General features: G+C 51.3%; 1 protein-coding gene and 2 non-coding genes across 4 annotated transcripts in view; 2 read left to right on the top strand and 1 right to left on the bottom strand.

Moving 5' to 3' along the window:
* LOC131209960 (probable G-protein coupled receptor Mth-like 1) overlaps positions 1–25,378 on the top strand; it is a 121,028-nt gene that overhangs the window by 65,053 nt on the left and 30,597 nt on the right. The window lies entirely within an intron of this gene.
* Trnat-agu (transfer RNA threonine (anticodon AGU)) lies at positions 873–946 on the top strand. Its single transcript has one exon. It is a non-coding gene; the product is annotated as a tRNA-Thr (tRNA).
* Positions 12,983–13,056, bottom strand: Trnat-agu (transfer RNA threonine (anticodon AGU)). Its single transcript has one exon. It is a non-coding gene; the product is annotated as a tRNA-Thr (tRNA).

The following is a 25,378-nucleotide window of genomic DNA, read 5'->3' as shown; positions in this document are numbered from 1 at the left end:
CGGGGCGCGGATTGGGAGACCCCCTTCGTAACACCCCGCTTCCTGGCCGCCATACCCCACCATCGGGAGAACGTATCGCACGGACCGTTTTGTTTTACGCCAGCATCCTACGCGTCGCCACATGCGGAGCGTAGGAAAAATCGTTGTCCAGAGCGCGCGCTCCCTAATTGCCGTGATTAATTTTCCTCCGTGCTGGCCACTTTCGCCACGCGCGCCCGCCGCTCACGTCCATCGTTCATCCTAACGGCTCTCCTTGTTTCGTCGTTTCTGTCGTTTCGGTTTCGATGCTTTTCACGACGACAAGGCGACGCGTGGCGCTCGCGATCGCTTTCTTCGGAACCGGGCGCGATCATGCTTTCGGATGGCGGTGTGATCGATCCGATTCTTGGGGTGCGCTTCACGATCGATGATTAATTTGCCCGATCGACAAGCCGGAAAGCGGCACACGATCTCAGTCGGTGACGGTGTTTGCGTTGGGAAGACACATGTCTCAGCCTACGCCCGAGTCAACGGGGGTCAATAAATCAAAAAATCCTAGCTCTCCTGGAATTGCGTTAGGTGATATAAGTCACATTTAAATTACATAAATTAGTGGCCTCTGTATACCATAATATGGTACTTAATATGTGAAGGTTTGCACTTTTCTCACAGCGCGCATTTAGGCCCTCAAAGATTGGGCCAACCAATGGGCCATTGTGGAATGTATTTTTAGCCACTCCTTTTGCCCAAGTGCTTTAAATAAGTGAAAGGTGTTTTCGCCTTCGGGGTCTGTTGAACAATACGGCGCATTGTGCTCTGGTTCCAATGAGGCCGCCTTAAAGAAGGATGCTGTGATGGAATCACCTGGCTTAACGGCGCACTACGCTAACAACGGCGCCGTGGCTTAGTTGGTTAAAGCGCCTGTCTAGTAAACAGGAGATCGTGAGTTCGAATCTCGCCGGAGCCTAGCAGGAACATGATGCAAGTGTTTGCTGTGAACGTTTTTTTTGGCTGATATTCTGAAATCATTAAAATGCGATACCTAGCATCTTACAAGTTTAATATGTTTGTTAAAGCCCTGCACACGACACAATCGATTTGGGAACCCCACCAAACCCGAAATTTTGATTTATTTACTTTCAAAGTTGACCTCCCTCTTCCAAATTGATCTAACCTATGCGTAGTCCACGGGAACACCGGGAACACCCGAGACAGCTAGAATCCGTCGAAAGGCGAAAAAAGAGTCGAGTAAACATTTACGTTACCACCCATGATGTAGAAGAAAACCTTCAGTTCGCGGAAAAAAGTCCGGCCCGCGAGAGTCGGTAGATGAAAACATAATAACGTAAAACAAACATCAAGCCTAGGGGGAAGAGTGGACACAACACCGTCATGGAGATCTTGATCTCTGGGCTGGGCCACCCGAGAAGCACTATCGTCTATCCCAAACAGTGACGGATGTTGATTGTCGAGCGTTCGCCGCGTGTTTATTGATATGATTTCATTTGGAACCCCGATAGGGGATAGAGACCTCTTAGCGCTAGAATCGGTTGCTCTTCGTTCTTCCAGCTTCCAAAATCGGGTTCGGTTCTGTTGTCGACCGTTGCGACCTACGTTAACGTTCCTCTGGTCGACACTACCCAAACGAGAAGGGTGTAATCATTCCGCATCAAAGCTGCTAGTTTTGAGTTGCTTAATGTAGCCCTCGCAGGCATATAATCATCATTCCGCAGAAAGTTTGCTGATTCTTGATTCTTCGAAATATTGCCCGAAAGGTGCCCTCAAGAGATTTGCCAAATTATAGAACACTTTCTAATGACCCACCTCGACTAATGAGCTTCGGAATATGCGATGGCGTCTGATCTGCATCTCTTTCGAATCGGAATTTTTTAAACAACGCCATCGTGGTCCGCCCAGCAACCCCGACAACCCCGACTTTGAATTCCGACAGCGGTGTGCAATAGTTGTAGGAAACATCTGGAAGACAAACAAATTAATTTATCCGGATCCCTCTTCCACGTTCCGATCGGTCTACGCTGGTCTACGATGTGTTATGCTACATGCCAGGGGGATCAGATCTAGCTTCCGTCCGAACAGCGCCACGGAACATCACCACGGAATTGCTGAAATTCGTTTCGTTAGTGAGTGACCTGTGCACCTGCACCGTTCGGACTTTGGAAACCTTTCGGAATGGACTTGGAATTTTATGGCCCCGTGCGAGCCACCGGCAATCCGTGTGCTCCAATCGAGTTTCAAATGCGAGACCCGTTGAACCGGAAATCATGACCCGAGCTGAGCTGACCAGCCCTAAAACGTCTCGGGATGTGGCGTGGCGTGGCACAAAGGTGAGCCGGAAATTAGATTGATTCGGTCCCGTGTTCTTCCAAATGGAAATGAGACCTCTCTGGTTCGGCTGGCCAGCGGATGTGATTCCTCTTTGAACCTAACCCTGGCCAAATTTGGACACGAAGAGCGCTCGGGTTGTTCTAGGGCAAGGTATTTTAATTAAATTTGAAAAGATTCTTTTTTCTCCGTGCAGCATTCCGGCAATGTTCCGGACCGAATCGCTCGATTGGCCCGGGGCCCAGTTTGCTCGGTGCAACACCTGTTCCGAAGCATAGCTGGCCGGCACCCCCCCAGTCATCGATAATTCAATAAAATATCATCGCTATGTGAAGCGAACTCGGACTGGCGTTAGAATTGGTCAGCCCCGGAACGGAACGGGGTGTGATGTGAACAATGTGATAAAATGTTGATTGATATCAGCTTGCGAGAGCTTTGTTGCGGATGTTAGGATAACTCTGCTCCGTGTCCTCCGAAAGTTGGTCGAACGAAGTTATTTATGTGTCCCGACCGTGCTACCACCATAGTCCTTCTCCGCCAAATATACACACGCGAGTGCAATCATCCTCTTATTTGGAACGCTGCTCCGGAACTCCTCGACTCCTCCGGGAGTCGTTAGTTGTTGTGCGAACACACGAAACGAATCCCCGGGAGTTCGATTGTCGGCGACGATTTTGGACGGACCGCTGGAGACCGATAACGGGTTCCAGTGTTTGCCAAATATAACCTAATCACGGTCCCGTTTCGTTCCCGTTTCATTTCGGAAAAAATGAGTGAGCCGCTCCAATCAAATTATTTCGCGATCATCGCTGGCGAACGTCGCGCCGGAAAGTTCTAAACGACTTGTTGATTGGCAGGTCATCAGCGCGGATTCGGCGAAGTAGCATGGCAACTGCCCCACAAAGAGGCTGCCGACTTAATCGTGCCACCGGCAGGGAACATCGTTTATGACGTGCACCCTGGGGCGGCCATCTCAGGGCCGGCCACAGAAGCCCAGAAGCTTTCCCCCGTCCAGATCTGGTTCGTTGAGTCTCTTTCTCTCTCTCTGGTTGTGCCATTCTGTGGCCCCAACTCTGTCGACCGGTTGAAGGGTTCCCGAATTGATGACGGCCACCCGATCCCGGTCCCGATCTAATCAATCCATGTTCCGGCCACGATTTATGATTTCCCGCCGCTCACTGCCAAGCCGTGATCCCGTTTGGAGAACACCATCCGAATGGGCCTCACGCGTATCGGGCAAGATCAGAAAACTCCACTCCGAGTGTGTGGATTCAGTTGAATAATATTGAGACGCCTTTGATCTAGCACTGCGCCGGATTCGGATCGTGTTAAATAATCCCATCCATCACGGTCGTGACTCCGCCGTGAGCGCTGCGCTTGTTTGGACTGACATAAACGGCCCAAGATGAATGTCACCGGTTTGACTCTATCACATTCCACTTATGCTGATTATCGAGCGGCCCCCCCTTAGCTATCCGTTCCCTTGAAGCCCCACTCGAATGTAAGAGTTTCTCACGGACTCCGTTCTAGGAGACGACCGGGGCAGATAAATCTGGGTCTCTCTAAACACGGCAAGGAGTTGGCACTACCTTGAGCGTCCGCGGCCGAGGCGGAGCAGCAATAGATGTGTTTAAATCGATTCCCCAACAGCGGGCACCTCCCCCCTCCCGTGGAGCCACCTTTATCAATGGCCCACATGGCCTTAAACCGGTGACATTATGCAAACGCGCCTTGGTGGTTGGAAATAAAAAGGCATCGCCATTTGCGGACATTTCCACTTACCACCGGGGCACCACGGCAAGAGGGCGGTGCAAACGGAGCCCCTACACCACCACCACCACCAGCAGCGGCGCGCCCGATCCATTAAACATCATTACAACCATTTCGTCAAACAGCGAACCGTATTTGACGAAAGCGGCTCGCGCGCGATCATCGTCCCGTTACGTTCCATGATCCGTCTAATCGTCCACCTGCCACGGGGCCGCCACTAGAGCCGGCCCCATGAATTTTAATAGACTCCGGGAAGGTGTTTCACCTTCTTCGGCAAACTCGGTGAGGGCAGGCCAGGCGCAGAACTCCCAACAATGAGTTACGCCCGACGAAGACCGGGCGACCATAAAATCGACTATCGGCGCTGATTGCATTGGCGACCTTCCCGCGCCTGGACATTGAATTCATAATGCCGATGGCGAATTGCCAATAAATTAGCTCTCGCGACTGTGCCCTATCGGCGGCGGCGGCCACTCAATGTGAGGTGAGGTTCTGTTCTGTGGAGGATATGACGTGGTCTCGGATGCGAGCAATTGACCCGGTCCGGTGGCCGTAAAAATTCAAATGATCAAACACCACTTGCCTGGGCGCATTCCACGGCGCATGTGCAATTGACGCATGCATCTATCGGGTGCGCAACAGTCTTCAAGTACTGGGCGGCTCATGAAGACATTATATACCAATTGTGCCGTGATCCCACCAGCCCCAAAGTATGCATGACTGCTCGGCACTCCGACGCCAAGGTTGCGTAACGGTCTGGGTTCGCGAAATTGATTCGTTAATTATTATGCGCAGACGATGATCGATGCTTGGCGCGATCAACATTATTGCACCACCCCGGACCGACCGACCGAAGGTTGCGATCGGCAGGATCAGCGTCATGTATTTTTATTACGGTCGTTTTCTGGGATTTTCTGGCACGGAGACCCGGCCGTAACGGAGACCCGACATTCTCACGCGTGGAAGTGAACACAGCTCTTCCAGTCGGCAGGAACCTGTTGCGCCCAAGTCCAGGGGCCACCCCTAATTGATTGCGGTGCATGATGACACGCTTTGCACGCCGGAGTAAATTGCCGCTCATTACGACGTTCGATTTTGATGGATATGGCGATGTCGTGAAGCGGAATTGAGCGGGCCACCTACAATCATCCTAGCGACGGCGGTGTGTGTCTTGGGCGTCTTGAGCGTCCTGGGCGTCGGTCTTCGCGTCACCGTAACCGAACCGTTAATCAACTTTGTGTAATGAGTCGAATGGGGAAAAACCTCGCGGAGACCCCAGGGGGAGGTCGGGAAGAGAGTCTTGGGGGTCGATAAAAGGTTAAAACCATTACCGCGTTTCGATCGCGGGCCACTCAGAAGAAGGGTCCTTAGGGGAACGGGCGTAAAACGGCGACGGCGCGTATCGTGGCGTCGTCGCACATTACGAAACGGGAGAAGGGGGAGAGTCTCGCCCTGTGCAAGGATTACTGGGCCGTCATAAAATCTTCCCCCCGTTCGTGGGCCCGCCTCGATAGCCATCGATCTGAACCGCCCAAGCCAGAGCAGCCAAGGGGCTCGTGAAGAACCGTGTACTTCAAAGCGAGCAGCAGACGACACCATTATTTTGAGTTTTAATGGAATCGTCGCCTAGACAACCGCACTAAGTAGGGGCACATACACTTAGTAGAATGCGCCCGTAAAGTGGAACATGGCAGGCCATGGTGTGCCTTCTTATGCTGTGGGCCACGGTGGGCTGCATGCGAAGGGCTTTTCAAGCCGAGGACGTCAATCATGAGCCGCATCATGGCATCGAGCAGCTAGATACTTCAGCCACATTGTGGCCGGGGTATGCTAATATTATGACAGCAAAAATCTCAATCCAAAGCTTAACTTGTAAACAATGTTTGCGAACATACTCTCCACACTCTTGTTCCATTTTGATATTTTTAATGCTTTACCCAATTTTATCGTTGCGAGTGATGATTTATGGAACCCAGTCGAAAGATCGGTTGACGGCAACATAAAATGAACACATAAATCCCACCCGCTGGCGTAGTTAAACACTCTCCAATTGGTCCAATTTAATTGGTCTCTACCGTCCACCGTGTGCGGCCCCATCAATCTGTGCTATCCTGCGGACCCCGGGAGTTGGTCGTGAAAATTTTTAATTGAATTTTCCCACAGCTTGGCGACCAACCCGCGTTGCTGCATTTCAATCGGCTACGTGACGAAAACACATTTACAGACATGCGTGACCGTCATGCACTGGCTGGCCGGCCGAACGCCAGGGTTGCCAGGATTCGGAAGTTTAATTGGAAACGCTCATATTCCGATCATGTTTTGTCCTTTCTCTGTGCGCAGCAGCAGCCTGTCCAGCCGGTCCGGAGATCCGGTCCGGTGGCCCGCCTGGGGCCAGCAACGTGCCGGTCATCGTCATAGTTGTCGTCACATCACTCATCAGTATGCTCGCAAACGTTTCCACCCGACCGGCCGGTCGGTTGGAGCCGAAAACGGGAGTGTGTAATTTTCCTCGGAGACCGAAGGAGGTAAAAACGCGCGGTGCGAGACGTGGTCATAAATCCTCGCACACACTTGACTTGCCATTCGTGCCTCACCGAAGCCCGATGGCCGATCAATATTTATAATTACGGTACGGTGTACGCCGCAAGCCGACCCGTTTTGCTGGCAAACGAAAAACGGTACGGAACCCATAATCCTTGTCGAGATTTCCCGCTCGACATCTGTCATGGAGATAATCTCGGCTCGGCTAACGAATGGATTAGGATCGGCCGGGGTCCTGCTGGTCCGGCCCATCGATGAATTGCTTTTTAATCGGGTGCTGCTCGAGAAAATCCTTCCCCCCGGAAAGTACTCTCAAATTAGGATGTATGAACCATTCATTGTCTTATGGCACAATGCTTTCTGCACCCGACGACAAACAACGGCCTCAATGAGGCTGAGCCCTTTAAATGCGATTCATAAAATATTGAAAGCAAGTGCGGCACAATTTGTTTATCGTCCTTGTACCATTTCTGTTGTGCAGTCGGGGGGCTATTCTTCTCTTTTGAATAAAACATCCTTCACATTCATCCCGTGGCCTGACATTCACCAAAAGGTGCGTTCGCGATACGGCGCGCCTCTTGTGGTCTCAGCCGACGTCGACGTCGGCTCAGTTTCCTTTTTAAGGGCGCACAACAAGATTAATTCTTCGCGATAATGCGAGGTCACACACTTCAGGTAGCTCAAACTATTCAAAGTGGCCAGTGATAGGCAGAGGTCTTGCGTCCTGGGCCCCGGGCAAGGCAGCTGCCCCAAGATGGGCATGCTGAAGGATAACTGGTTGCAAGGGCAGAGCGAGATTTATCGATTCCAATCAACGGAGGCACATCACAGCACCCGGTCGACCGCGGCGATCCTCCGTTCGAGCGCATTAATGCAGCCCGAAATGCAAACGGCCAGCCGGCCGGTCGGCCCCTCTAACTGCGTAACCATGTATGCCACCTTGTTGGTCAGGTTTTATGAATGGACTTATCGGATGCGTTTTGAATAATTATGCTTAATAACGTGGCCCGGACGGTGGGAAACGCTCGGCTCACTCGGCTCACTCGTCTCAAATTATAATCATCCGATGGTCATCCGGCGATAAGCGCGGTTGGTTTTCGTCCGGATCGGAAACCCGAAACCACTCGAGAAGGTCAATTGTGTAGTGCCTTAAAAAACGTGTCAGCAGAACGACACTCACGTGAAAGGGTCCTCTTCCCCTTGCTCAAGTGGCGATTAATTTTCGGTTTAATTAAAACAGGAGAATAATTTCTGTCATTACACGGGCTTGCCAGGCGGCAACTGCCAGAGTGAAGTCGCCTGATTTCGCCGGACATTGGCGGCGATTGTCCCGAGTGGCCCCGGCCCGCCTGCAGGTGTTCTGGCTTTCGGTCCACGCACTCGGCGCACAGCTCGTTTCGCTTTAATGATGGCGATAAAAACAGCAATCACTAATTGACGATAAATGCTGGCTCGTCGCGCCCTCGGAGAGCTTCTGGAATTGAGCAACCTGACAATTATGGCGCAGAGCCCGCGCCAGGCCATGTGCTTTCTTCTTGAGCCACGGCTTGGGCCCGGTCCCGGTGCCGTCCCGAGAGGAGGCTTGCTCTGAATAGCAACTAACGGCCCGGTTACTGGTGAGGAGGCTGCTTCGGGCCGCGCCATCGCTGATGGCCACTCGTCTCGAGTGTCAGCCACAAGAATGTGTGCAATCCGTACCCGCCCCGGGAGCCCAGGATTGTGTGTGCAACAAATCTGGACTCTTCTGGGCTGGCCTATACCTGCACGGCAGCATTCCGAGGCGTAATCAGAGCGTGAAGGATGCGCTGTGAACCTCTATGGTGGCGGGATCCGTCCGGGTTACAAAGAATGCTCCGATCGTCACATGTCATATCTGGAGAGCTTTTGTGGAAGAGCAGGACTACTGAGGCCGTAAGTTCTCTTTAGACACCAGGGAGTTCGTGCTGAAGTCCGTCGCTTCGTCGACTACGCGGAACGCCGCGTCCGAGTCCTGGTGGGCAGGTGTGGTTTATGGTTTGACACTTGACATCTCTAAATATTCCTACATGTCTGGTGGATACCGCAGCACGGCACGGCGGAATAGGTCAAGCCCCTTATTATGAGCGTTCGCATACCAGCCGCCACCAGACAAGCGAAGGCATTGTTATTCAGCCTCTTGACGAAGGCGAGCCCGCTACGACGTTGTCTGCGGTCTCCGTGGTTAGCCCTTGTTAGCGATGTCTGCTTGATCTCTTCGAACCCTCGAGCTATAAAATGTCATAACGATCGTTAGCCGCGTAGATCGTTGCAATCTCGAAAACGGCTAATAAACGATAATTATCATAATCTGGCGATTAAATCAACTAACCGATCAAATTGGCTCGTGGATCCTGGCGTTCGCGATGGACTCGCGAGCTGTAGAACAACGCCGTACACCGCCATCGCGGCCCCGAACGATCTGATCGATGTGTGTCTTCGCATTGCATAAAAACGCTGACTAGCCAGCCGGCCGGTTCTTGTTGATTCAATTAAATGTTTATCCCGCTCTCTCGGTGCCACGTTATGGTGGCCACGCCGCCAGACTTGTCGGGGAGGGTCTTGTGCTTCGCCATCGTCCGGAATGTTCGCGCTTTTGCTCTGCGTGTCCCTGGCCACACAGGCCACTGTTAACTAACCGGACGCGGCCACCGCGGACGCGGACAGAGAGATGATTTACGAGCGTTTACTTCTGTTTGTAACGGGCACCGCTCACTTTCTGCCAGCGGTGTAGGATCGGCCGATGCCGATGACCAATCGGATCCCGCCGATAGCGCCGCGATTCTATTTGCTCTTGTTCGAAACATTGTTGGCGGCTGGCAGGCTGCCCTTAATAGGGATGTTTAGGGGTGCGTTTTTCTCGCCGCTCGAAAACTCTCGCGACTGGCGGCGCCGTACCGGCGTTTGGCGCAATTACTGCTGAGCCGGAGATTTGAGCCGGGCTTATCTGTTGGCCGCGGCCGGCCAGCCACGAACCGGCCGGTGGCCGCATAAATCAACCTATCAAGGGTCCGTGCACCGAGAGAGGAGGACTTTCGGTCGCCCGGCCGAAAGTGTTGCCGCGTCGGGCGGCGCATTAGAAATGCGCATACGGGAGAATGGTGCGCTATTTATGCTGCCCTAGGCTGCCCAAGCGCCTAACCATTCGGTGATTGATGGCTGCGACAACAGTGGGCCGCCATTTTTAAGCGGCTGATGGATATGTTTTTTCAACCACTCGTTCGGAGGATTTTTTTCACCGACGCACACCGGCCGGGAGCGACACGGTCGTTTCCTCCCACTGTCCGGAAGCGAGTCCGGTCACATAAATATTGGACGGTGGAAGAGGTTTTGACAGACGAGTGTGTAATTTTGCTCTGCTCACTTTTTCTTTCCACGGTCAATGGAACCAGCCGTCGTCGTCGTCGTTGTTAATGAATATCGATAGCAGCCAGGCCGTCGCCGGGAACTTTCACTTAAAAATCCGCTGCACCGAAGAATGTCTATGCAGCCGGTTGCACCTGGGCGCGCTCACAGCGCATTACGTTTCCACCTGGACCCCTACATCAATCCATCACCATTTATTTGCCTATTTATCATAATAATAACAGCTCATTCCTTTCTCTTTTCCCACTCTCTCTCTCTCGCTCTCCCCATACAGGTAAGTGTCGAGTTCGCATTAAGCATCCGCCTTGCATCCGTGGACACTCCATGGTCAACCCTCCGGCTATGCACCTTTCGTTGCACTCGCGCTGCGCCTGCGTGCCCCTTGGCGTAAGTAGTCTCAACTGTCGTCACCGATCATCGACCGGACCAGCGATCGCCTCGGAGGCGATGTTTGACGTGCCCACTGAACGTCTTTATGCGCACACCTGCGGGCACAATGGTTGGCTGGCGTGGAAAATGGAAATTCACTTTCCCCGATCCCCGGCAAGAGGACCTTCGTCTGGTGGATGTCCAGTGGTGATCGATTTGCGTTCAATAGTTCAAGAATGGGACTCGGATTTGAATGCAACTTTGTGAGGCTCCCATTTTTTCTCTTCCCACTTGCATCGGCCAACAGATCGGCCGCTGGTTCACTTTCGCCTTCAACGGCGTCCGGAAGATTAATGGCCGCGGAACGGAACGGAACACGATTTACGACCGGGCGCTCAGGACGGCGTTCGCAATGCTTAGTGCGCCCGGTTTTTGATGCATTTCTTCTCGCGCGATGCATCTTCCCCATCACCGACCCGTCATCATCATCGTCGGCAGTGGTCCTCTGCTGTCCGCTTGATGATATGCCTGTGAGTGATCGGTAAATGATGGTGGCCCTCGAGGCTCCGCGATTTCTGAAGGTCTCGTCGACCGTGACCGTACCGTATCAGTGAAAGTCGTGACGATGAAAGGAAATGACCAAAACCGGATCAGCAAATCGTTTCACTGGGGGGAGGTCATTAATGCGCTGCGCTGCTGACAAAGTGCAGTGTCAGTGAAAGTGATGGAAAACGAAATGGAGAGTGACTGATCTTTGGGCGAAAGAAAGGAAAATTCCCCAGAACTCGCTTGCTGCTATTAATAGAAAAGCGTACGAAATGGTGCCAAGTAGTGATTTGTTAGCGATACCTAAACTAGGTTCGTTAAGTCATCGTTTAACGGTCATTTTGAATATTCAGAATACAATAAGAAACCAAAGCTTCTCACAATTTCATAGAAGACAATTTCGTCAAGCAGTCCAATTCTACTCATCAGTCCCTCCGAAGATCGCGTTGCTTGGCTGTGGCTACACATGGCTTCCCCCGCAACCCAGACAGGAAGTGACCGATTTTTTGCCGAATAGCCACCACACTTGGGACGGATTATTAAACACATTTCTCAGCGTGCCCCGGCCAGGCTGGGCCGTTCTTAGAAAGTGGCCAACAATTTGAAAGATTCATTTAGCCGAGAGACGCCGGCAGCAGAGACCCTTTCAGCGACCGTTTATTGAAATTAATGAATGAAATTAATTTACTTAAAACTCGCGGACCATTCGCGGGCGGATACTCGCGGAGGTCTTCGTGACGAACCGCCGGCCGGCCACATGTTGCACACATAGTTTTCGCAACATAAGCACGCCGCGACCGGTCGGGGCACTTGAGACGCTACTCCGATGAATGACCGCAGCCCGCCCAAAGAAGAGCAGAACCATCCTGTTATTTTGGTTCGCTTTTTTTCAATTTTTCACGAGTTTAAATATCAGCCGCTCGGTTGATGAGGATATCACTAATTATAGTTACACGGCCCGCTTGATTCTCGTTCGAGCGGCGACACGCACTCCGCGGCCACCCGACTTCCGGTCAGCAGATATGCCGTGGCTTTCGTCGATTCAAAGGCGCGGTTTTTAGTTGCTCTCTTAATTCACGGCGTCTTAACGCCCGCGGTTGGTCGCGTATCACGTCCAGGAATTCTAATTAAGAAAATTTCACTTTTCTGCTCACCAGACGTTCTCGAGGGGCTTATGCCCCCGTCAGCGGTCTGAGTGCCGATTGGTGGGAGGCTACGTCCACCGTAATTCATCCGTCGCGCAAAATGGGTCTGGTTTTAATTGAAATTGAATCACGCTCTCTGGTGCTCTGATGTCGAGATCCGAACAGAGGAACATTAACCTCCCGTGGTGGGCCGCCGGTCTTTCCGGCCGAAACCGTTGCATTTTCTTCACAATTGAATTTGCATTCGCGCCAGTGTCACGCAGTGTTTGCGCGGAGCGTGGCGTGCGCGGCGTATGGAAAACCGTCCCCGCGGTGACATATTCTTCATTGTTTTCTCTATTTGGCCTGCCCGCAACGGTGGCCACTCAGTCCACAGGAAGAAAGCTAAAAACGGAAACTCACTTCCACTATTACTCGCGACCGACCGCGCCATGCGAGTGTGTTTGGCAAACGAGTAACAACGACCGCAGCGTGACATCGTGTTCTATTCTAACGCCCGCGCTCGCCCTCGTGAAGAGAAGTCGCTAAAACATGCAGCGCCTACGCCAGCCAGACTAACCCCCCCACACACATAAATAGAGGCGCCGACATCTCTCAGCAACCGGGTACGCCACAGCGACATGTTCGCGACGACGCGATCAGCCGTGGTTTGGGAAGTGATAAATAATTTCATTTGCCCACGCTTGTGCTTCCTTGCAACTTCTTTGTTCGGGACTGCGGTGGCAACGTTCACATCCACACGCCGAAAGATCACAAAAAGGTTCGATACGTTTGGCACACTGCATTTGGTGTGTTCCAGGTACATTACAATTTAAGAACCCCAAAAGCGAGGTTTGAATTTATGTAAAAAAGTTAGAAAAAGGGTTCTTCTCACCCGAGAGAGAAGAGATGCATTTTCTCTTTTCGGTAGGCTCCGGCGAGATTCGAACTCACGATCTCCTGTTTACTAGACAGGCGCTTTAACCAACTAAGCCACGGCGCCGTTGTTGCCCGAGGGAGGATCGGGGCGTATAATAATTAGTTCCAGCTTCCAGAACAAATTTTCATTGCGGAAAAGTAACAGTCGAACGGAAGCAAAATGCAGCAGTAAAATTGAAAACCTTCGAACTAATTTGCACGCACCATTCGGTCCCAATCGAAAGATGTTATTCCCCTGCTGGCATCAGAGAAGAGCGTGTGGTAAATAATCTCGGCAGAATTTTCCTTAATCGCATTCCGTACGAATTTGGGGAATGATTCATTTTCATATTTTCGCATGATTTATTCGCAAATTTATAGCCTTCGCGCATGGTGCGCTCCCTCGCACACACCCCGTTTCCCGCGCTGTGGGTTGCGCGTTTCCGCAAGGGCAGAATGTCGGTTTTGCATTTTTCATTTGCGAAAAACGGAATCCTTTCCATAACCGGGGCCGGCCACCCTTTATGGTGCTTTCGTGAGGCACAAAGGGTGTCCGATGTGTCCGTGGCAAAGTTTTCGTTTTGTGTTTCTGGTGCATAGCGCAAATAAAAAAACCGGTGTGCGTCTCGTTTGTTGTGTTTCTCTTTTGTCACCCACCGCCCCTAAGAGGATCATGTCACAAAACATCGCCACCAGTCGGGCGTTGGTTATTTGTTCAATTTTGATCGTGGCTCAAATTTATTGGCTTACCTACACACCCACACACTTTTTTTTCGACTTGTACTATGCATTTTTTTCGTCGTGTTTTGCATGACTACAGTGGTGCCCTCCAAGCAGGACCTAGTGATGCCTGTTTTTATATGCTACAACCGACGGCGGCCCTTCGTGCGGTCGAAAGAGGACGATTAATTATGCTGAATTGGCAGAAAAGTATCCGTCCTCCTCAAAGCAACGGTCCTCTACCGGCGACGGGCGCACTTTCGATGCGTCGAACCGTACTTCCGGAACGCGGTGACGGTGGACACTCAGCGCCGGCCATGCTCGCCGAGGATAATTAATGACACTTCGATGATGGCACACCGAGAGGACACCGAGCCCGGCGCGGATTGGTGTTTATTAAACGTTGTATCCAACCATTGAACGGTAGCCGAGCGTAACGAAAAGCGTTTTGGGCATCGTTCGAGTGGTTCGGCACAATTTGGTGCTAGCCCCGGGCGGTCCGGAGCACACTCTTCAGGCATTCGAGTGCAATGTTCCCGATGCACTCGTTTCCGGTGGCGATCCACTTTTTTGCTGCGAACGCTGCTGGTCCACTGATGCAATGGCGAGCGGGTTGACGGGGCCGATAGTGCCAAATTGATTGATGATAAAATGATGGATCAAATTGTCCTTTGATGAGTGGTGGCAGCATTCTGCTTTGATTTACTGAACGGTTGGTCGACTCGACAGCACCAAGGACAGCCGGAAGCTTCGGCGGGAATATCAATTGCTGGTCGGTTGTAATTTATCACAGCACATTAATGGGATTGAACGGTGTAATTTGCCTTAATGCATCCGGGTTTCGTCCAGCGATGGTTCAATATTTGGATTGTCGATAGGAGCCCCGACGGCCCCTCCGATGGGAATGAAATTTAAAACAGAAAACTAATTGATGAGTATACGCCATGCTTTTAGTAAACGATACCAAGTCAATACGCTTCCTATTTATTCGGTTTCGTGATGTAGTAAAAAGCACTGCCATGATAAATCATGCTTTCAATGGAGCATTATTTAATGTTTAAAGTGAACCATTCTTAAAGACTTTCTGCTACCGAACAAACGGACAAAAGGACACGCGAGGAACCTCCCCAGCGGGTTTCTGCAAATCCGCACAAGATGTAGGAGTACGGCCACAAAAGACGACGACGACGGTGACTGTTGGTTTCTGCATTTGCATCTTTGTTCTTGCCCCGGGACGGCATTAGTTCTGAATGAAATTTAATTCCCCGGCAAAAGCCTTTCAGTGTCGGATCGGATTTCGCCGGTCGCCGGAAGACGCAATAACTGGTTCCAGAGGTGGTTCCAGAGCGCATGAATGAATGGGGTGCAAAGCGAGAGCAAAGGCTGAAGGAAAGGAAAACCCAAACAGTGAACTTGAGACGGAAATCAGCCGAGAGTAATTTAATTCAGCATTATATCCGCCCGCGCGCGCGCGCGCTCCGTCCCGTTTTTGGGCATCGGATCGTGGGAGTCGCGCACACCGAACCTGTGCGTCCTCGCGGCAAGCATTCCGCCTTAATGACATAATCATTAGCAAGCGTGGCGGGGCTGAGAGACGCAGTGTTTAGGCCCGAAATCATCATCGAACAATGTCCGAAGGTGAGGTGGCTCGAGTTAATAATCCGGGTCCGGTCCTTCCAGAATCGTTTGCATCACGAGTCGCGAACAGGTTTTTTTTTCGTTGGTTCCTTTGTGGGAAGCCGAAGGGTTCAGAGACCCCGGGGCCGATGACGATGATGCAATCCGATTCCGAACCCTGTACCCGATCGAACTCGAATGCAGGTTTGCACTTCAAACGACATTTTAGGGTTGGTGTAGGATGCAGATCTGTTCTTTTCGCGGCAGTTTCCCGTTGCGATGGTTGGATTTGCAAAACCCACAAAAGGAGACGGGGTTTTGATTGCCTTCTGGCCCATTAAGCAGTTTCCGGATACGGTGTGAAGTCATTCTGTCAGATGGCCAGCAAGCAGCGGCCCAAGAAATAATCCTCCCAGGCTCTCCATTACTGGCCGGATTGTCTGCGCAAACCATAAGCGCTGCGCTAAAGAAACAAACATCTTTCAATTTTTCATCTACTCGCAGCGATCGATCTTGGCATTAGTCTTCTCTGCGACCGTACGCCAACGCTTCTAATCTTCCCCGGGCCCCGGAGGTCCACTTTCATCCGTCAAAACCGACTGACTAAAACCATATGCCAAGTGGACCGCATTCCTCATCATCATCGTCAGCATCGCGGCGTGGTGCGTCGAAAGTTCACGTTTTTGCTCCAGCTCATCGGCAAAAGGCGTAATTAAATTGCATCTAAATACTGGCCGAGTGCACCGGATGCGTATGCCAAATTCCTGCACCAGCTGTGGCCGCTCCCGGTTCCCGTCCCACACTTGGTCAGTTCGCGTGCTCGTCCCGGCGTCCATTTTCACAAAACGTGCAATACTCATTTTGGCGGTTTGTGTCTTTTACCTCCCGGATGGTACTGCCCCGGCGTTGGTGGTTTTTATTATCCGCCATACGGTGCCAGGCAGGCGCGCGTCCGCCACATACAGATGTGATGTTGTGACGCGTGGTTTGGAGGGGACCGCCCCGCAATGCCCCGCGGAATCGTGGCCGTTTGAAGTGTTTGGCGGCGGCGCGAACGTTGGCGGAAAGTGCGCACCGAAACTCGGCCCGCGTCCTGGCGCACCGGGCGTAGGCGATCCGGAATCGCCGAATGTTTGGCCTGTTTGGCTGTTGCTTTGAATAATTGATTTTTCGTGCGGAAATTTCAATCTCCCGCCCGAGTGTGGGATTAGCGCGCTGGGATCGTTGTTTGGTGCGATTGTTTTAGTTGCATGTGTTTTTGTCATTACGGTGCGGCAAGCAAGGCCATCGAAGCGGGAAGCAAATGGTTTATATTTTCCGACACAGTGGCACAGTGCATATTGTTCTTCTCGACTCCGATGGGTCCGAGAGTCGACTGACCACCGGTACGGAACGTGCAGAAATTTGAATTTAAATAAATTTCCGAGCCGGGTTCGGGTTTAGTTTTGTTCTGGTGATTGAAAAATATAATAACATTTTCATAGGGACATTCCAAAAGGGCTCTCCTCTTTCATGATAATAAAATTGTCTTCAAAGCAATCCAACACGAGCTCAAATGCTACTGGAAACGGGAATATAAATCTTACCCATTTCGCAGCCCTATGGTTTTAGCAAAACTATGAACCACAAGGTTTTCGGCCACCGCCTGGCATACTGGCAGCCCATAGTTTTCTGTTGCAGACGACAACGGTCACTCTCCGGGACAAACTCGCACCAGGGGTCCTGTTCTAAATGTGTCAAATAAATAATCGTAACCGAGCACGTCAAACACTGTAATCAAAAACCGATCAGGCGTGTGCGCTGCTCGCTACACGGATCGTTGATTTTACGAGGCCCCATCATCGTCCGGACTGTTTGCATAGAGTCATAGGCACATAGGCATTAGGATTTGTGCTTTACAACTGCCACCGGTTTGATGGGACAATTAAATACGACACCGATGTGCGTTCTCCTGAGGACATCCAGAAATCGGCAATGAAATATGATACTCCGGCCGTTCGTTCATTACGCCAGATGACAGGATCAATAAGCGTAAGTGTATGTGTTGTGTTCTTTGCGGTAGGTGTTACCGAGTCACCATCGCACTATCGGCAGCACCATCGGGTAGCAGAAGGAAGTGACCAAGCCCACAAACCGGGACAGGGAACGAATTACCCGCCTCTCGGCGGACCCCGAAACCGATCGGATAACAATCAAACATCAATAATCCGAGGCGTTATGTTGGTTACTCTGTAATGTAATGGTGTAGCGCGTCGGGTTGCGAGCCGCTCGAAAAGCGAGGGTGTCCGATTCGCCAAGGATTCCTGTCCCGTATCCCGTCCAGATCGGTGGACTTTTCGACAGCTGTCCGTAAAACGCAATCACCCTGTACCGTGAAGGGTTCGCCAAATATGCTGCTGGAGAACGGACGGCAAGAACGTAGCCATCACTCGGGCTAGCTGTTCGACAAACAAAGCGGCTTGCGAAAGCCAAAAATGCAGAAAGTTCACCGAGGACGAACCGAACGGGCTATGTCCCCGGGTATGTTTGCTAGTCTGCGGCCAGGCTCTGGAAAAACTAAAATTTACTCCCAAAAGTCGTGCAGAAAAAAACTCCCTCTTCCCGGGGCGACTGCAAAATCAAACAATGCGTAGAAGTTACCCGGAACTCTACCCGGGAGCAGGATTACTGTGCCCAAACGAGGATTTGCTGGCCGGGGGAAAAGCCGGGGGAAAAACAACTCAAACTGCAACGGAATGAGCCGAGTCTGGCCCATCATCGGGTGTGCTCTGCTTCCGGTTCCCGAGCCGGATGCTGGAGACAGATGATGAGATTCGCATTCAGCCGACCGGAACAGCATAGCATGCCACGACCGTCGGGCGCCCGGTTCGGTTCGGAACTTTGTCATGGGCTGGAGAGATCAGCAGGCTGTGCGCGGAGTGGAAAAAAAACAACAGCCAAATCACACAAATGTCCGCTTTCTCGCACCAACACAAACACACCGCGCGGCGACGCCTGAAAGGTATGCAACCGTTACGCACGCGGTGCGTGTAGGGAGCAGAAAGCAATATAGTGTCACGGCCGTCCAACCGGAAACGGACATCGAAATGTGTGACACTGACACTAGGCGTAGTGACTGTTTGAGCGGATGAGCCGTGACGTTTCACACGACGCCTCGTGGCGTCGCCTAACGCCGATGAGCTTTCCGCTTTTGACAGAGTGGTGTGGGGTGGACCCCAATGTCTCAGGACCCCTACGGGAGATGGATCTCCGGGCGGCCGGTCATAAAGCGATAAGTTGGTGTGTTTGGCCCTACGTAGCCGCCGTGGGTTAATACGTTTATGTTAATGCGCTAGGAATTTCAACCGCAACGCGAAGAAAAGGTGCGGTCTGATGAGCTTTTCACACCCAACTCGCGGTCAATAACGTGGGGTCTCGCTTGCAGGGATGGGCTGGATCCGAATGCCGCCGGCCGGTAATGGGTTTTAGGGGGAACCCTGTAAAATTTCTTAAATGATTAAATGAGCCCTTTTTTAACCCAAAACTGGTGGGGAGTTCCTCCCAAAACGATCAGTTCCGTCGATGAGCGCGCCCATTTATGCGTTTCACATTTCGACCAAAACCATTAATAACCCCTTTTTACGGTGGGAGCCCTCTTATTATCTTGTTATCTCTGGTTTCCCACTTTTCTTCGCCGTCTGTCAGGAAGTCCAACACGTACGCGGAGTGACGGGGTTCTGCTGACTGACCCTGGGAGATCTGCTTCTGGCCTCAGTGCAGCTCGCTCTCTTTGCACTCCGGACCACCGAGATAATCACCTGAAAAGCCGTCTAATGGACTGTTATTGCTACTGGTTCCAGTGGGGCACCCAAATAGATTACTGCCCGAGTGTGTCAAATATGGTGAACGAGGTGAAGGCATAAAACAATCGGTCCGCGCAAAGCTGCTCTCGTTGCTGCAGGCAAAGTCCTGTCGATGCCACGGCCGGATAGCACTAACGAGACATCGCCAGCGAGACCTCTCGCCGGCCACTCGAGCAAATTGTTATGACAGTTAATAAACATAACCTCTACACCTACCTTCATCCGTGCCGAGGATATTTATCGCCCGATGGATCGATTCCGCTCGCGCTCGCGCGCAACTTTTCCGTGACTTTCGCTCCGCGATTGATGCCAGGGAAAGCTGCGCACGACAAACGGCGCAAGCGGAACAAAAACGACGTTGGACAGAACGCGTAGGATTTGGTTGGCCCAGCAGTCCCCGTTGTTAACTCCGACCTGCGGTGACGTTCGATGGGGGAAGTCAGAAAACGATGTGAAAATAATTACCGTTCGACTGTCGCGGAGAAAAGTCGTTCCCATAATGGCCAACGCCGGCAAGTCACACACGGGTCCAGGCGGCAAGTGACGCCTTGATGTCGCACCGACTTCCTTTTCCGCCGTTTTCGGTGGGAGGTGTCGAAATGTTCCTGGAAAATCATGACCCTCTAACGGTACTGCACCAACGGTGCTAACTACCGGCTCTCGTTGCGTGAAGGTGCCAAAAGGAGGGAAAAAACGTGGGCTCTGTTAATTCCGCAAGCTAATGATACTTTTGGCCCCCGGTTTCCGAAGGGTTCTCGTTAGTTAGTTCTCGCTAGAAAGTTGACCGCCTTTCGTGTGAAGTGGCACATGTGACTCCCTTTCTTAAGTAGTTCGTTTCGCGAAAAAGCAGAATAATTGCTCCTAGAAGCCTGCAATTAGCATCTGCAACATAACAGGGCATTACTTTTGTTGCGGGACGACGCTAACGAGGCTGATTTGAGTCAGAAAAACTCAGTTAATAATAAGAATGATTCAATTCATGGCGCCAAACTGTTGAATCTCTCGTGGTTTCTCAGGAAATAGAACATGACAAGAGATATTCGTTTGGCACATCTTCGGCGGCCAGTACCGATGGTCTGGGGCACGATTTATGGGCTGCATTTAATCATCCTAACATTAGCCCGTTGTTGCCGCGCACTGCACATGCGTCCCACTTGCCCTGGGACCATCAGTGAGTAATGGTTACTTTATCGTATTTCCGCTTCATTTCTCAACACGTCAACCGAACGACCGACCCGAAATCCTCCCGAAATTCCCTGTCCCTGAGTGAGTTCCGTGAGAGTGAAAATATAAGTAAAATATCGTATTCCTCAACACGCCACGCCGCATTCGGGCCCGCTAATCCACACACCGTGCCGTAAATTTCCGGCACCATTTTTTGGGGTGCCCCCGAAACGGACCTAAAAAACCTCCGACCGGCGGCCAGCCAGCTGATGTCGGTCGAATAATTTAATACTCGGGAAACGGAAGAACTAGAAGAAGAAACAACGACACGGACGACACTCCGCACAGCAGTTGGTACATCGACCAACCGTCGTCTCAGGACCAAACCGGTGGCGATCAGGCGATCGTGACAACGTGATCATCGTGAACGGGAATGCTTCTAATCCGCAGCAAAGTCGGAACAACACGCCAGCGGACAGCCGGGCCGCGCGCGTTTTGTTTAGAACTTCGCACGAGGACATAGAAAAATGGTAAATCTGAAACATGAACCATGAACCCCGTTGTTGGCTGTGGCAGTCCGTGTTTGAGTTTTGTTGGTCGCTCGTTTGGGGTTCCGCCGTGTTCCCGGGACCGGACGGGACCACTCGAGAAAAGAATGTCTCGAGTCATCGGGCGCATGTTCGCCAATTTCCCGCACGCTCCCTAAGCACCCGGTAAAAACGAGAAAAATTGGGGGAAAATCCTGCCAGTCACGGGGCTCGGTAGCAGCAGCAGAAACGACACTTCAACACTGCAGTTGGCACTGTATGTCGGAGTGTGATAATGCCACTCAATTATGATAATAGCCAATCGGAGAGTCATCGTTCAGGGTGTCCCGGGTTTGTCTACTTTTTTAACGGGGACTCGCTCTCTCTGCAGTTGGGTAATCCTTTCCAGTTGCGGTGGCAGTGGACAGTTGTCCTATAATTGCATTTTGGGGTGCCCAACTTTCGAGGTGTGCGACCAGGAAACCAGGGTCCACTTTTTCCAACCATCACCGGCGGACACTGCGGTTGGTTGGGCGGAGGAGACAATCGGAATCGGGCAAGTGCCCAAGGCTTCCGCTGTCAGCAGCACTTCACGGTGGAAAAATAACGAGCTGATGATGTGCCGGGCGGTGCCGGGCTGTGAATGACAAACGAGTTAGGAGGGCGAACGGCTGCGGCCAACACGATTTGGCAAATCTGTTGGACACGTTCCGACTCACCGAGGATCGGACCGACCGGACGGGGTGCTGTCAGGCCATCGACCAAAATGGTTTTTGAAAGCAATCAAATTCAATTTGCATAAATTACATTGTTTTAATGGATTTCATAAAGTTTTGTTGGCTTAGGGTGTTGTCACACCCGGCCACACGCAGCCGGTCCCTCGTCCACGTGGCCGCATTCTGCGTTCGGGGAAGGCTGGTGAAATGTGAAACTGGAGCCACCGTCCACACCGTGGCCACGGACCTGCGACCTCTGTTTGCGCAGCGCAAACGAAATATGATAAAAGCATCCATTCCCATGCGAAGGGTGTCCGTTTCGAGGTGATTTTTTGCGGATTATTATCTTAAACGGTTGTTCGTGTCCGCGTGATTTGAGCTAATGGAGTGCTAGCTGGCGTACCCTTTCGTTGCGCTGGCGAACGTGAAAACAACGGTGATTGGCGCACCCAAACTGCATGAGCGTTGGGTAAAGACAGCAAACAGAGCTATTTGATACCACCGGTTTGCCCTTTGCCGTTCTTATGATCTGAAGGTAATTTTCGGGATTTGCAGGGAACGTTTATTGGCAGCGCTGTTCGAACTAGAATTTTTTTTAAAGGGTTTTTGATTCTTACACAACATTCTTTTTTGCTGTAGAGTCAGACTGGGCAGAATTGGTTTAATTTATTCTTTTGATCAATCGACTTAAGCAGTATGCATCGTGATGCCTACTATATGCCTGGTCTAGGATAGAGAGAAAGTCTAATATTTTGATTAAAAAATTACCCCACTTTGATTATTATGTTTTGCCCTGACGAACATGCTCTAATCAATTTATGTTTGATTTTCTTATCTCATTTTAGGTAAGCAACCTATCCGTTATCAAAATATCGTGTTGACCGGCCCAACACTGGCATCGTACATCCAACACAATAATGCGCATGGCTGCACGCAGGTTATCGAAAATGTTTATTAAATCTCGCTACGTACCATGGACCGTTAGACACGGAGCACAGCCCAAGTTCGTTCGCTTCCTTCCGTCCGGTTTCGAATATAGGTTAGGGAAGCGATCGTCCGCTGATGTGATCAACGGATACGCTCCTCCCCCGGACCGGACGCAGGCAAGGTTCAATTTCTGAAACCAAGTACCGCTGGTGCGTAAGACGCGTTGCGTGTGGCGCGTGCGAACAAAAACATGAGTCAGTTCTTAACGGTAGATGGAGTTCACTGAACAGTCACGGGAACCGAGCGCACGGTGATGGTACTGCCGCCGGGTCTACCGAAACGTTCGTAATTGCTCACCGTTATGCCGTACATGGCACGTGTGCCTATGCCTGGGGCTCTTTTCGGTTCCTAAAACTTGCCGCGCCATACCACGGGGTCTCAGCATAAGTTACTTATTTGTCGCCCAGTTTCGAACGGTCAGTTTATCGGTAGAAGCTTTGTGATCCGAATTTCTTGCGTCGCCATTACGCGCACCATTTTTGGGTGAAGTTTGAAATCTACGTAGACTCCGATTTAGGTTATCTCGGAGTTCGTGGCTCTGGCTTCGGAAGGAATCTAGTGCTGCCACTGTTTGATCAGTGATAGCGCGTGATGGGTGTGATACGAGGGTGCAGTAGAAAGTGCATCCCGCCCCAGAGAGCGCGGGTCATCGACCGTGTTACACGTGTGCACCGTCCCGAATCCGGTCATCGGTCTGCATTTTTATGCTCCCGCGCCGGGACGTGCGAGCGTCACCGAAGAGCACCTACATTCTGTGTTGTCCATCATAATCCAACATCAAACACCACACTTCAATCTGCACTTAGGTTGACACATGCCACGGAACCCGCTTTTCGGGGGGCCCAGAGTGGAAAAGGTTAATTTTTCAAGCGAGAACCGTCTATGACGAACGATGTTCTCGATCCGTGTGGCCCGGTGGCAGGTTCCCTTGTCGTCGGTTACTCTTTTCCAATCTACGAAAAAGCACTTTCCGCGGGTCGGCCTGGTTGCTGGTTGACTTTATCATAATTAGATTTTTCAATTTCGCTCCCGTCGACGACGATGATGGTTGCGCTCCGACGCTTGCCGTGCTACATTGCTGCCAGCGAAGAGATCAATATGGCCCTCGACATCCACTTCATAGTCGGTACGATGTCGTTGCGAAGCAGGAATGTTTCTGGCTCCGATCCGCTTGAATTCCAACGCTCATGCTTCGGATGTGACGAAACGTACGTTGACGTGAGTCAAGTTTGAGCTGCACGTTTGATGTTGCAGATTTATTCGTGTGGTCGTTTGCGTTGGTAGCCGCTATACCTGATGATCTTCCTTAAATTTGTGGCCTCCTACAAGAAGTGGGATTGGCAGAATCGTCACTTTAAAACTTCACATCATTTAGCTCGGGAAAGAAACCGGCAAACGATTAATTACTAACATAAATAACACAGATCTGAAAATCGTCACTTCGTGCCACTCACTCGTACATTGTTGCCCCACATTTGCATAGCACCTTGTTTGTCTATGTTGACAGTGAAAAATGGTTTGCAAATTACCGACCTCTACCAAGTGGAACTGGTTTTTTGGAATGCTTACATGCAACTGTCACGGGATCCATCGATCAAGTTGCATAAAAAACACGTCTACCTTAGCGCCGGAAAGTTATTTCTAACCCGTTCATTAGAAGTTCTGTGCCACAATATTGCTCCAAGCTTAAACGATACTGTTAACACGGCAAATGACCGTGAACCGTGGTTACAGCCTGCGAACGGACGTGACGGGTACCGTTTTCGTCATGGAAAATTGAAAGTAAAAATATGCTGAAAGACGATGTCGCTCTCGTGGTTTACGTTCTCGCGCGACTCGAACTGATGCGCTGAGCGTGAATGTTTGTGCAAAAACTGTCGCTGCTTAAAGTCAAAAACGGCTACATTTTAACTTTTCGTCCCCTGAAAACGGACCAACGGATTCTGGTGGTGGCAGGCTGTCCCAACGTTGTGGTTTATCTTAAACGCATCAAGACCGCGTAATACCGACACAAGGAATGAATCTTAAGAAGGAGCCGACCATCCTTCAGATAAGAGGAACTCCAGATAAGCGCATGGACGACGTAGAAAAATATGCAAATCGGCTGACGAAACGTGACTCTTTGGTTGGTGATGGGTTAAGAACTGTACTTTACCACCACCCGACAGAGAGAGAGAGAGAGAGAGAGAGAGAGAGAGAGAGAGAGAGAGAGACATCCGGATCCGTTCGTCCGTGCGCCTGAAAGTTATGCAAATACCGGAGCCCCGCTGAATCGGAACGGTGGGACACCACGTGCCTGTCAGATGGAAAATGGAATATCCTACCGACTCCTAATTAGTCTACTCTTTCAATTCATTCGTGTGTCACACACTTCTCGCTTCACTGCTGCCTCACCCAGCAGCACATCCGGTTCGGGTCAAGCGAGCTGCCAGACCGGACCGCGAACCAAGCGCCTAGTTGCTGATTATCTTCTTAAATCGTTTGGCTCGGTGCCCAAAAGCTTCAAAGCACAGGACGGCCGACCCGGTCCTGGGTCCAACAGGCTTTCGATCTTCACCGAAGGACACACATGCGGTGGGCTGCAATGGCTGCGAGTGCTTCCGGCAGACAGAGAAAGAGAGAGAGAGTGAAAAAATGGACCAATTTACAACTTCCATTCATGGAGCTGGTCCGCTTTTCCAACCAGCCATCCTTGACACGGAGTTTCCTGAACGTTAGAAAATCACCAACCATCGGGTTTGGTCCTCGGGCTGTCGTTTCAAAATCGTTCTCATAATGCAGACGGAATGCCAAACATGTTCGCAGCACTCGATTCCGGTCCCTACGCCCCCTCC

Source organism: Anopheles bellator, chromosome 2 (assembly GCF_943735745.2).
Source record: "Anopheles bellator chromosome 2, idAnoBellAS_SP24_06.2, whole genome shotgun sequence".
Classification (NCBI taxonomy): domain Eukaryota; kingdom Metazoa; phylum Arthropoda; class Insecta; order Diptera; family Culicidae; genus Anopheles; species Anopheles bellator.
The sequence above is the reverse complement of the archived record's forward strand: the minus strand, read 5'-3'. Positions and strand labels throughout refer to the sequence as shown.